This window comes from Balaenoptera physalus (assembly GCF_965194825.1).
Source record: "Balaenoptera physalus genome assembly, chromosome: 6".
Classification (NCBI taxonomy): domain Eukaryota; kingdom Metazoa; phylum Chordata; class Mammalia; order Artiodactyla; family Balaenopteridae; genus Balaenoptera; species Balaenoptera physalus.
The window spans coordinates 83478295-83491941 of NC_138885.1; the positions used below are offsets into that span (position 1 = coordinate 83478295).

A 13647-nucleotide genomic window follows, 5' to 3' on the forward strand; every position below is an offset into this window, starting at 1 on the left:
GAAAAAAATGGACAAGAAATATAGGCAGTTCACATGTAAAATCCAAATGGCTCCTAAGCATATGAAAAGAATGCTCAACCTCACTCATATTGAGAGATGCAGATTAAGTTGCCACTGAGATACCATCACTCACTTTTAGATTGACAAAGATATTAAAGTTTGAAAACATACTCTATTGTATGGACACTGACACCATGAGAAACAGGCACTTTCATTCGTAGCGGGAGGGAGTACTAATGGTCTAATCCTTAGGGTTAGGAGGTTGGGGGATTTGGAAATTTTACATTTGAATTTGCCCTGTGACCCAACAACCTTGTCTCTGGAGATCTATCCCTGTGACAGATTGCAAATGACTGCTAGAATACCTCTGCCTGTGTGCATATCTTTGGGTAGTCACCCTCTTCCCCATGACAATGAGCTTGTCTGAGTACCCTAGGACAGTAGCAAAGTTAATACAAGCAGAGGATTGAAAAGAACTTGTGCACTGGGTCTTGTTTTCTCTTGACGTGCTTGGAGCCCTGAGAGTGCGACAAGAACGTACAAGTGAGTGCTAGCTAGCCTACCAGAGGGTGAGAGGCCACTCGTGGCTTCTCGGCTGGCAGCTGACCAACCTCCCAACATGTGAATGAGTCTACCTTGGACTCTCCAGTTCCAACTGAGTTGACAGCTGACTTCAGTCACATGAGTGAAAACAGCAGAAGGAAGGACAGGGCTGAGCTCTGCCCAAATTGCTGACCTACAGAATGTTGAGCTAATAAATGATGTTCCTCTGTTCCACTAAGTTTTTAGGTAACGTGCTATAGATAGCAAAAGCTAACTGATACAATACTGAAGATACTCTGACATAGAAATGAAAAGACATGTTCACTGGAGCATTGCATATAATAACAAAGGACTGGAGACAACTCAGATGTCCGCCAGTTCAGGGATGGTTGAATACCGTGCATTCACTCAGGAAATACTAAGCAACTGCAGTAGAAGTCTCTCTACATTTACGAAGTGATTTTCAGGATATACTGTTAAGTGGAAAAAAGCAAAGTACAAAATAGTACATATAGTGTTCTACCTTTTTTAAAGAAAGGGGAATGTGAATATTTTTGCTTTTATCTTTAAAAATGGTAGAATTGACAAATTAATGAAAAATGATTTCTTAAAGGAAAAGGAAGAGGACACGAATGGAAGCTAGACTGCACTAAATATTTGTTTTGTAGCTACAACTTTAGAATCATGGAAATGTTTTGCATATAGCTGTGTACAAACACACACATATAAGATCATGAGACCCACTGGGAGGTTGGCTGAGATGCCAGCAGAACTCACCAGGAAGCCACCCATTTGGGTGCTGCCAAACTCTCTGGGAGGTGAGTGCCCCATGCGGCTCCTGAGCTGCGGCTGCCTGCGACTACAAGAACAGACAGGGGAGAGCACAGTGAGGCCTGGAAGAGACACCCCTTCCGCCTCCAGGGTCCCTCTGATGTCCTCTAACGACAAAGCTTAACATCTTGCCAGCTGGCAAAAGAGAAATGTTTCTAGGGTCCAGCTCCAGAATCACACATTGGAACAAAGAAGGGTGGGTTTGGAGCTGCGGAACGTTAAACTGATAACTGGCACACATACTGAGGTATTTATAGATGAAATAATAGGATGTCTGCAATTTGCTTCAAAATAATTCTGTGGGTGGGGTATAGATGAAACAAGATTATTCACATGTTGATAATTGTTGAAATTAGGACTGGTTTATAAAGGTTTATTATACTCTTCTCTCTACTTTTTATATATGTTTTTCTCATATATATATGACTATATATATATGACATTTGTTTTCTCATATGTATATCATGTGTATTTCATATATATGAGATAAACGTATCAATGCATATGCATGTATATATGTATGTATAAACGTTTCCTACTCATTTTCATTATAAAACGAGTTTAAAAATGTGAATGCAAACACATTATCTGTTCCTAGGAAGCCAACACTTTATATTGTAATCTAGTAATCTAGGACTGCTAGAATTTGGGAGAAGCCAGCTATCAACCATATGCAATCTGAGTATGCCCTGGCTGGGAAGACAGAACTGTCACTCTGGCTGACGATAGGAGAGAAAGGGATTTCCCTCCTATTGGCAAGTTTGGGGTGGGGCTAGGAGGCCAATACAGGTAGCAACATGTTCTTAACGTTGAAAGGGGCCAAAACAGTTGCCTTAAATGAGTTAATGTGTGTCAGCACTTAAAACAGTGCTTAGGGTGTTCTAAGTGCTATATAAATGTTTGTTGTTGCCGTTATTTCATGTTAATGATTTTCCCATCATCAACTAACCTGAGATATGCCCTTTGCTGACAAGGCCCCCTCCTTCCCTCCTGCGGTAGTATCTTCAAGACTCCATATAACCCAGAAATTCAGACCTTGACCTGTTGAAGGAGAGAGCTGACTAGTACCCAAGAGTGTCTTGGTTTCCTCTTTTTCTTGCCTTTCTAGGGGAGAGGCAGCCAGCAGTACTGGTTACCGCAGCACATGCAGCAACAATAGAGACTACCAGCAGTGCTGGGGGCAGAAAGGTGGCCATGGCAAAAGTGCAGGTCACAGCGAGGGCAGCAGAGCCTGCAGCACACAGCAGGGCCCTGGACCAGGGCAGGGTACTGGTGGGGCCCCGGAGGAACTCAGTGCCCAAAGGGGCATTGTAGGCACCATGTAGGTAACTTCCGGGGCACAAGGAAGTAGATGAGACATCTGGCCACATGGCCAAGGGTGGGGTGGGGTTGTAGATGCCAAGGGGTTTAACAGTTAGTGGCAGGAAGTTGCTTAAACCTTGACTGGAGATTTTGCAGGAGGGTGTTTCATATACTGCCCCCTCAGTGGTGGCGGTATGTGCATGTGTGTGTGTGACACCCGCATGCATCTGTGCATGTGTATATGGACATCTTTTTGCATGCAGCAGTGGCAATAGGAGATTCAATCCCCCAGTAAAAAGGAGTCAAACTTCATATTTAGAGTAAATAGACAAATAAGTGAACATTGCTGGGTAATCAACCTGATACACATTTTTGCCTCTACAGTGGAGTTGCATTTCATACACATACACATATAATTTATGGGAATTCAACTAAAAGTGCTTGGCTTAGCAAACCAACAGCCTACACAACAATAAAAAACAAGATAAAGGTGAGAGAAGGACAAAAATATTTATTTTAATCGTGCATCCACCATGACACCAACAACCGGTGCTCCCCTGCGTGTCTAGCTCTTGTGTGATTCTCAGAGAGGAGCATCTTGCTGCTCTGTGGGATTCTAGCCCTTAAAGACATGGTTGTGTTTTTTGTTTTTTGTTTTTTTTTTAATAGGACGTGCACTCTAAATGCAAGCCAGCTACCTTATTCAGAACTCAATGAAGAATACCAACTTCTCACTCTCTCTTCTTACAAAATTAAAAAATGTTGAAAATTATATTTTTCACTTACATTAAGTGGAATCATTTGAAAGTGATATATATTACTGAGTAGAGCTGTATATACAAAATTATGCATTCCAAATTAGTTTAAGGGCATAACAAATTTAGCTGCTACGTGATTTTATTTTACATGCTGACTTTAGACCTATCCCTGCATAAAACATGGCTCCTCTATATGATTTCTGTTACATATAATGAATCAAAACAAACGTCTCATTTGTAGGTGTTGAATTAGTGTGGCACAGAGGGTGTGTCAAAATTCAATGTTTATCATTTTATTTCATACAAAACAAAAATAGATCCTTAAGAGCAGGGTGGGTTGAGCATTGAAAAGTGAAGATGAAGTTTAAATGTAGCATCTAGGGAAGGAAGGACCAAGGGATGTTGGAAAACAACCCTTTTCATATCTCAAAGGGACTGAACAGTAACGGGTAGAAATGTGGTAGAGTTGCCACAAGGACGTGAACTTGGCTATGTAAATTGCAAAACCCAAGTCTGGTTTACCTGGTCTTATGTGACAATGTGAATATTATAAACTGATTATCATATTTGAGGCATCTGTGCCCACCCCCAGCCCTACATTTTAGCCATGCTGTGTAATGGTGTGAAGAACCCATTGATCCAAAGCAATCTTGTGGCCGCCCCTCTGTGGGACTGAAAGTGCCTTTGATTCTGCCTGTTACCATCCCTGTTCTTTTTCTGGAATTATCAATTCTTCTGGGGGTCCAACCTGCCTGGATTTCTTGTTCTCTGGAGGCAGAAGAGCCTCCTGGGAGGTGAACTCAAGCTGGGGCTCAGGAGCATTGGCCCTGGGCAAGCTGGTGAGACGGCCTGACACTTGTGTTTTGAGGGGAAGAAGAAGGTGGTGGGAAGGGGTAAGAAACTTCCTGGGAGGAAGGGATCTGAGCACAGGGAATGTGACCCAGAACAAAGTCTTAGTCATCAGAGCTAAGGGAGGAAGCTCTGAATACAATCCATCAGCCCTCCAGTGTGGGTTAAACTCAATATGAACTCTTTTGGTTTTAAGTTTTTCTAGGGCTTCAAATTATCTCCTTACATATAGCATGGAATTATATGGCTTTATAAAGAGTAGTTTCAAATGTATGAATGTGAAATAAGTTTATTATGCTCTAAAACTTTAACTTGTCTTATCTGTGGATAATTTAAGCCTCTTGTTATGGGGCAGAAGTATGAGGTTTTGGCTTTCCTGTTGTGTATTCTTTAGACTTTGGAATGTTAATAATGTAACTAATTTTTCAAAATAAGAAAATACTTCGGAAGATTTCCCAACACATTTCAAGAATGGTTTGGGAAGAAAGTTTGTTTTCTCAGTTTGTTTTATGTGATTTCCACACATACTTCCTAAAGCAAAATCAATATGCAATAAAATCCTGGAGCTGGTGCTGTCAGTTTCTCACTAATAAGTACATTAGATCGAATCCCCTGTCCTACTCATGTACTCTCCCTACATTCTCTTTCCAGGTACACTTTGAGAAAACCAAACGCAAAAACGTCTTGCTGCGTGATCATTTCTATCTTGCACTATCCTCTTACCTCTTGCACTTTTTTTTTTTTTTCCTGCTTCCAGTAGAAGTTCTACAAACCTGCATGGTATCTTTTTTTTTTTTTTTTTTTTTTAACTTTACAGGAAGGAAGGAGAGAAAGTCAATTTACAAGAATGATTGGCTGCTTTTCCTGATTATAGAGGAGGGAGAGCAAAAGACAGCAAGCAAGGCTCTATCCTCTGTTGTTTAATTCTTACCTCCATTTTCCCTCTTTCAGATTGGTGTCAGAGTTCACCGCATTTCCAGAGGAGGTTGACCTGACCATCAGCAGGGCTACTTAGAGGCCTGGTCCTGCTTCACAGCAAGTGGGCTTGGGCCCAACTCTGAATCCAGCCATGCAAACACTGCCCGTGAAACCCTAGCAGGTCAGTCCACTGGCTTCTCTTTTCCTTTCTTCCACAATCACACACAGAGCCTTGCTTCAAGCTTCTAGGAATTAATAAGGGAAGAGACAAACATTAGCCTACCAAGATTCTAATTAACTTTGATGTGGATTTATGTGTAAAGTTGGATGAGTCACTGATTTTTAATAAACGGGAGAGAAAAATCTTAAAGATTAATGTAATAGCTGAGAACACAGGAGGGAGAACTTTGATGCATGCTTAATTCTTTTCCCCAACCCACGTCATTTGGAGAAAAATATATCAAAGACCTTTACAAAAGGGGGAAAGGAAAGGGGATTATGCAAATTAAAAGTTCACAGGACTAAATCATTACTCTTGTGCAAATGAGCTTCTCCTTCATGTGCTTTTCAGGAGTGTTTTAAGGCTATATTTGCTGAGGATACATTCCCGAGGATAATGAGAAATAGAGGCATGGTAAAAAAGAGACTGATTATAAATTAACTGATCTTTCTATGTGTTACAGAGTTCTATGTATTGAGTTTTCCCCCTCCTCCCACCTAGTCCAGGCAGCTGTCAGAAACCTAGACCGGTATGGCTACCTTTCCAGCTGTCCTTAGAGTGGTCTAAGCTCTTCATTGGCTTCAGGGCCATTGCTGTCCTGCCCCCTCTTTTGCCCTGATTTGGGGACTAGGGCAGAGCGAAGGTTTCTGACTGCTAACAGAAGCTTCTCACTCTTGGGTGAAATGGTTAAAACCAGCAGGTCTGTGGGCTCCTAGGCCACTCACTTTCCAATTTGATGGAATGTTCCACTGTTGAGTGTCATCAAGGTTAAATAATTTAGCCTAAAGCTCTCTTTGGCCTGATAATAGACAGCTGCAATGTATAAAGATATATTTTGAGTTGTTGTACAGATTAAGTATCCAACTTTTTCCTAAATGGTAAACTGACATGGTGAGAGATATGAAACAATGCACAAGGCCTTATTGTGTTTGATTAACTGTGGATGCTTCCGTAGCTTAGATAGCTGGTTTGAACAAAATTGTAATTTCACAGCCTTACCAAAAAAGTCATTAATCTTTTATCATTTTATAAAGTAAGAACTTAGTATATATTTACTGATAATGAGGGGAATATGTAGGTTGACATAATTTATTGAAACTTTATTTCATACTTGAGTTCTGTGGACAAATATTTATAAATAACCTCCTGGGATGTACATCTTTTCTCACCTGTCATAGTTTTGCTTAGAATAAATTCATGAGACTATATGCCACAGAGACTGCTGAGGGAAGTAACTAATAGTAGTGAAGACTTTGAAGGCTGACTTCTGGCTTCACCTCTTATTAGCTGGGCAACCTTGTTTAAGTCCCTTAACAGCCCAATTTCTTCAGCTCAAAGATAGAGATAATACCACTCCATCCTAGAGTTCTGTATTAAATGAAATAATGTCTGCAATGTACACAGGCCAGTGTTGGGCACGTAGGAAAACACTTAATAGCAGAGCTATCATTCCTAGAAACAGAATTGCTGGGTTAAGGGTATGTATATTAAAAATATTGATACAAATTGCTAAAGTTAATCTTAAAATTTGATTATAAAGTTGTGGGTCTCATGAATGAATATATGATAGTAAGAGATAATAGGGATGCCCATTAATGTAAGAATCTGCCCCTAGTATTCACCTGTTTGTTTTGTATCTGTTCTCGCTTCTTCTGATAACAGCATTTGATTTTCCTTGGGAGAACTACATTTCCTCCATTCTCAATCCATGTAGTGCAGTGGGACTGACCCCATCCTGTGGCTTCAGCAGGGAGAAGGAGTATATGAGACAGTCCTGGGTAATCAAGACAATGTACCCCCCTGCCACAATGATTGGTTCAGTAATGGGCATATGACTTGAGCTGGCCCAATAAGAATCTACCGTAGCATATTTATTGATAGTATTGGGAAAGTGACACCATCTTTCTGCTCTGGTTGCTAAGACTGAGCTGCTGGTCGTTCCTTCTATCTGGAAAGAATCTACTGGGGATAAAGCATGAGGAAATGCAGAGCTGAGATATGTTCATGTTTGAATACTTGGGTATAGCTATGTCACATTTTGAATTACATGAGTCAAAATATTCCCTTTATTGCTCAAATCACTTTGTGTTGGGTTCTTACTGAAAGGTGACTAAACCCAACAGATCATATTATGTCCCTCAAGGTCACATCCTGCCTGCGTAAGAAATAAGCAGAGTTTCTATCACATTAAATATCAGAGACATTTATGTCCCAAGATATTCCTGAATGATTGTAGGTCACAAGTCAATATGAGTTATGCGATGCTTGTCTGAAGTTGTCATTGGATTAAGACCTATATTGGACAGGTTTAGGTTTCCTTCAAAAGCATGACTGCAGCTATGGATACTCGTTGATTACTTGGTAACTAGCCATGGTTCTAGGAAAGTACGTATGTGTCTGTGAAGGTAAATACAGGGAATTTTTTTTAAAAAGTTGAATGAGTTGTTAATATGAAAATCTGCAAACGGTATCTATTGGTGTTGATTTCTAAGACTTCTTCCCAGTAGGTTTGCATTACAAAACATAAGTATTGTCTGTATTTAACTTTTTCATTTGTCCATAGTGAATATACAAAGCTGAAATGCAGGGTCCTGTTGAGGGGTCACAGAAAGCAAAGCCAAACAGAACATAAAGACCGAACTTGGGAGAACTTTGAGCACTGGTCCAGAGCATTCGCACTTCATTCTTTGTGTCATGAGGGGTCCTTAAATACTTTGAGAAAGTTTCTAGAAGATTAGTAGGGCAATGATATGCAGATGAGAGGAGAAGAGAGGAAACAGGAGGCAAGGAAAGGAATTACTGGACTCGAAGTAATTCAGGTTGAGATTTTTTTTTAAAAAGTGGGGCAGTGGGAATGGAAAGCAAACCATGGGGGAGACATTGAGAAGGAGGAGAAAATAAGACTTGGCCACCTCAAGAATAAGGGACAACAGAGAGAGAAGAGTCGAAGATGAGCTTTATCATTAATTTTTTAAAAAGATAAGGTAGTTTGGGGAACTGATTTGGTTTGGTGGAGGAGCTGTGGGTAAGGTAATTAGTTTGGTTTTATATTTATTTGTACTCTTTTTGATTTGGATTTCGATTCTCTTAGAAGTTGAACACAGTATGTAGAGTGGGAGGTAACCACGAGGTGGCCCTGGCAGTTGAAAACTGCTCTCCCGGAGCTATATGTAAAGAGAAGTATGAAAAGTAACTTTAAGAGCAATAATCTTTATCCAAAGCCTGTGACTGTATTAACTCATCCAAAGAAAGAATTGCTCATTAGAAAGGGGGTTATTTGGTAATGAAATAAATAAAATGGTGAGCCATGAAGATAAAGTTTGGCAGTGTCCAAAAAGCATTGTTTGGAATGGTCTGAGGCCTTAGGCAGTCTGGTGTGATTGGCAGATATGACCCAGCCTGTTGATGGATGGATGTACCAGGCTATTTTAACCTTATGACACTTCGTAATTTGTTCTAATTTTATGCTCACCAAATCAGCCTTCTAAATATAATTTGGCTCCCCATTTGGTTTCTATGCTGGGAGAGAAATTCCTTTTGAGTAGCAGGTCCTTTTTCATTGTCTGTCATTAAGTTGATATTCTGGGTAAGAAGCACACATGTCAATCATGAGTTTCCACTGTGTTGAGTCATCATCCTCATGAATTGTGCAACCCTGAGGCACAGGCAAAACTGCGTTTCCCCATCTGTAAGGCTGAAGGCCAGTCTCTGCCTGGTGGAGAGCTACCAGGTCAAAGCCTCGCGGTAGGTAGGTAGCTGACCTTCCCCCTGGTATGTTTTGACATTTCTATGATCTCTTCGCCTCAAGCATATATACTCCCTGACCCAGAAAACACCAGGCAACAGAGAATCAACAACAAGGCCTTAAATCTGCTAGAAAATCTGTCACAGGCTGGAAGAATTAATACCTGGGACATTTTTCCACTTGGGGAATTTTAAGGCACCACCCAAATCCTATTTACTTTGTTTAGTTTTGCATGTGTGTGTGTATGGGGTGTGGTGTGTGTGTGTGTGTGTGTGTGTGTGAGATCATAAAAGTTACTCTTAATCATTATAGACAACAATAATGAGGAAACAAAGATGAATAAAAACAAGTTAATACCCCTTCCCAGAGGCAACCATGGTTTGCATTCTGGCATATTTCCACCTAGGCAATTTCTTTTTACTTTTAATTTATATGCAATTTAAAAACCTTCATTATTCCACTGTAGATTAGAAGTAGCAATCTAAAGAAAGGGAAGAGAAAGAAAAGTCATAAAAAGTAGATACAATTTGTTAAAGCTCATAGTGTTCTGGATCATTTCATGGGCCATAGCCATGCACAGCTCAGTAATTCCTGGGGTCAGTCCCTGTACTGTAATTGGTACAATAATAAATTTTCAGCATGATGACCTCAAATCATCATTAAATAGTTAATTTATATTCGGTATACTTCTGTTAATAGTAGAAGATATAAAGAATACACTTCTGAACTATGTCCTTCAAGCTGGTTAATATGTATAAGGAATGAAGTAAACCCTTAGCTGTATGGAAACTTGATTATACAGAATTCTTCTTTTTCTATGGGTTCCAAATAGACAAGATGTAGCTAAAACTATTGGTTGCCTCTCTGGCATCCATTCCACCCTTCTCCCATTAGTTGGTAGCCATACTTTTGGTGGGGCTGACACAATTCTAGCTACAGAGAAAGGCTCTGTTTGGCTTAAGCTAGTCATGATAATCACATCCCCTTGCCCCAGTAACTGATTCAGGAAAGAGCCTGGAGCTGTGACCTAAACCAACAGCTCAAAGCATTTCTCTGGCCACAGTGACCATTCAGAGGTAGATGCTGACCCCAATTCATCAGTCAGGATAAAGCCATTAGCTTCTGTTCAGCGGCTGTGGAAGAGAGGCTCTCTTCTCCTGTAATCTGAGATGTACATTTGAGTCCTGGAACTGTGACAACCACTCATTACAATGAGAAAGTCCACCTGAGGATATTTTTTAAGGCAGCAGAAGAGATGATCTATTGTACACGTGTTACACTCAGCCACACCTGAGAATACAACTAGTCCAGAACGTCACAGAACCAAGAGAGCCTGTTTTGGTGTGTGCAAAGTGGGCCTCTCAGCGGGGGCTGTGGCAACAAGATGGCTATGGAAGTTCTAGATCCATTGAAACAAGTTCCAGGCAGTAGCATGCAATCTAACAACTTGTACCATTGTGCCTGGCCACCTGCCTTCCATATTTCTGCTCTTGTGGCCTCTATGAGTGTTCAAGGTAGTGGTTTGCTTGGACCTCTAACTCATCTTTCTTTTTTCTTTTGGGCTTCAGCCTGCACATCTGCTTCTTCCTCCACTTGGCTCTCATGGTGTGGAGGTTTCTAAGAAGATGGTGCTAAGGCCAGTAACCTGCCTGAGCATTAATTCAACCCATGGAAGAGGGCAGAACTGAGACAGAAAAAAGAAGCCAGAATCCTGAAATTCACTCTAAACCTGGGCTCGAGCAAATGATTTTCATTTATATTTAAGCTATTTTGATCTGCATATCCAATACTGTGCTTTGTTGGAGGTGAAGGTAGGCCATCAACACATAAATGTCCGGAAGTTCTGTTAAAGGCATGCATCTAATGTTCCAGACACCAGTCAGGGCTGGGCTTGAGTCACAATTATGAAGAAGATAGCATACCACACAGGAACTGCTCAATAAATAAATATTGGTTGAAAATGGTTGGAGTAGTCAGAATGGGTCAGGATTCGCTAGGAGTAAAGATAGAGAGTAGAGGTCTGAAGACTCGAACTCCAGTAGGCATAAGGAGGAAAAATTGGAATTAGTGAAGAAGCCACTGAAGAGATAGGGTGAGAGGCAGCATGTTGCCCCATCATTGTGCCTAATAGAAAAAGTTTCCATTAAGAGCTGGTGATCTACAATGTCAAATATTTCAGAGGTACCAAGATAATCAATGAACAAGATGAACTTGGTAATTTGGAAGTAATTGGTGACTTGGTGAGATGCACAGAAGCAAATACTAAGTGACTTTGAATTTTATTAGATTTGGGATAAATATGGTGTAAACAAAGTTTCCCAGAGACACTGGCCCAACAAAGTATAGCGTCATAGTGACAGACACAAAATGGATTTTCTTTGGTTCTGCTTCTATTTTCTTTGTAGAAAAATCCAGAGATTTAAAAATTATTTACACCTTTTTGGGGAACTCCAGGGTGTTTTTTTATGTTTATTACAAACCACTGGTTGCTAAGTGGCGTTCACCATTTTCCTACTGTCCTCCTCTGACTCTCTTGGGGGAGAGGTGATATTGGCAAGGGCCCTGGGCAAAGAAGAGAAGTGACTTCTAGAAGACCAGCCAGCCACCAACCACTTTCCACAGCTTGTGGCCTTCACTCTGGGAGTTTCACCACCATGAGGGCATAGCTAGTCCTCAGCCCTGGGGCTCAGAAATCTCATTTTTCCAGCACCCCAAGAGAGTGCCATTAACCTAGCTCTCAGAGGCTTGTCTCCTATGCACAAATTTGCCAAATTTTAGGAAGCATTATAACTGTCAAGAAATGAAAATGCCTGGATTGGCAGAAGATTGGTGAGCAAGGAATCCAAATATTAGGAGTGATTTGATTCAAGAAGTATCCCCCAGCTGGAACAGATTGGGGTACTGTTACCAAGAAGTTCAAAATGTTAGTGTTCAGTCAGAATTCCTTTTCCTCTAGGTAACACTTGCATAGTTATTTGTAAACATTTTCTTCCTTTGGGATCCTGTTTTTTTCCTCTGCTCATGTGGCTGATCATCTTCTATTTGTGTGGTTTTTCTTTCAAACATGAGTCTGATATACTTGATTAGGGTTCTACTTACAACCAAATACAGTTCTGCCTCCTTGAGACTGCTCTCCGCCACCTTGGTTGGAGTTTTAACTGTTCACAAACATTCCCTTCATACATTTTTAAAGACAGTCTTTGAAGCTTATTCCCATAGTTGAAAATGTGTATCCAGTGACTTCGATATTTTCTAGTTTGTTCATTCATTCATTGCTCATCTATTTATTCACGCATTCATTCCATAAATATTCAGCGTATGCCTACTCTGTGTCAGGTATTGTGGTAGATGCTGGGATAATAACAACTTGTAATAGAGTCACAGTTTGGCTCTTCTCAACTTCTGACGATGAGTACTGGGAAAGAGTTCACTCTAGGCCCTGGGGATGGTGATAGTTCCTGCTGCTATGGGAGCCCAAACATCAATGCCTATGGGAGTGTCCACTGATGTCCATCAGTGATGGTCAGTTTTCCTTGTTGATGGCTCCACTGCCTTAGTACCTAGTATTGGACACTGCCAGAGGTGGCAGTGAGGCCTCTGGGTGTGTCCCTAAGTCTGGGCTCAAGGCAGCCAGGACTGTGAGAGCATGCATAACATACATTGAGGGTGCCATGTTCTGATGCTGCAGAGGCTGATGGATTCAATGCTAATCACTCTGCTGTCTTGAACTTCCGTCTGTTTTAGCATTTCTCACTTTTTCCATTCTCCCCCCACCCCAGTTTTATTGAGATATAATTGACACATTGTGTGAGTTTAAGGTGTATACTGTGATGATTTGATAGATGTATATATTGTGGAGATATATAAGGTTTGTCAACACATCTTTCACCTCATATAATTACCATTTTGTTGTTGTTGTGAGAACATTTAAAATCTACTCGCATAAAAACTCTCAACTACAAAATACGGTATTGTTAACTGTGGTTACCATGCTATGCGTTATTCCTCTTATAACTGGAGGTTTGTATCCTTTGATCAATATCTCCTCATTTCCATCACCCCCCAGCCCCTGAGAACCACAGTTCTACTCTCTACTTCTGTGAATTTGGCTTTATAAGATTCCACACATAAGTGAGATTCATGCAGTATTTTTCTTTCTCTGTCGACTTATTTCACTTAGCATAATGCCCTCAAGGTCCATCCATGTTGTTGCAAATGGCAGGATTTCCATCTTTTTTACAGCTGAATAATATTTCCATGTCTTGGCTATTGTGAACAATGTTGCAATAATCATGGGAGTGCAGATAGCTCTCTGAGATAGTGATTTCATTTTCTTTGGCTATGTAACCAAACGTAGGACTGGTGTATCATATGGTAGTTCTATTTTTAATTTTTTTAGGAACCGCCATACTGTTTTCCATGGTGCCTATACCAATTTACATTGTCACCAACAGTGCACAAGTGTTTTCTTTTCTCTGAGT

At 40.6% G+C, this 13647-nt stretch overlaps 1 protein-coding gene across 4 annotated transcripts in view; it reads left to right on the forward strand.

Annotated features, from left to right (window-relative positions):
• The window catches only part of NABP1 (nucleic acid binding protein 1), a 56290-nt gene that overhangs the window by 16052 nt on the left and 26591 nt on the right, over positions 1 to 13647 (forward strand). For all 4 annotated transcript variants that reach the window (XM_082467341.1, XM_082467340.1, XM_082467342.1 and 1 more), the window contains one exon: positions 5235 to 5382. The gene's annotated coding sequence lies outside the window, so the exon portion shown is untranslated. The remainder of the gene's footprint in view (positions 1 to 5234; positions 5383 to 13647) is intronic.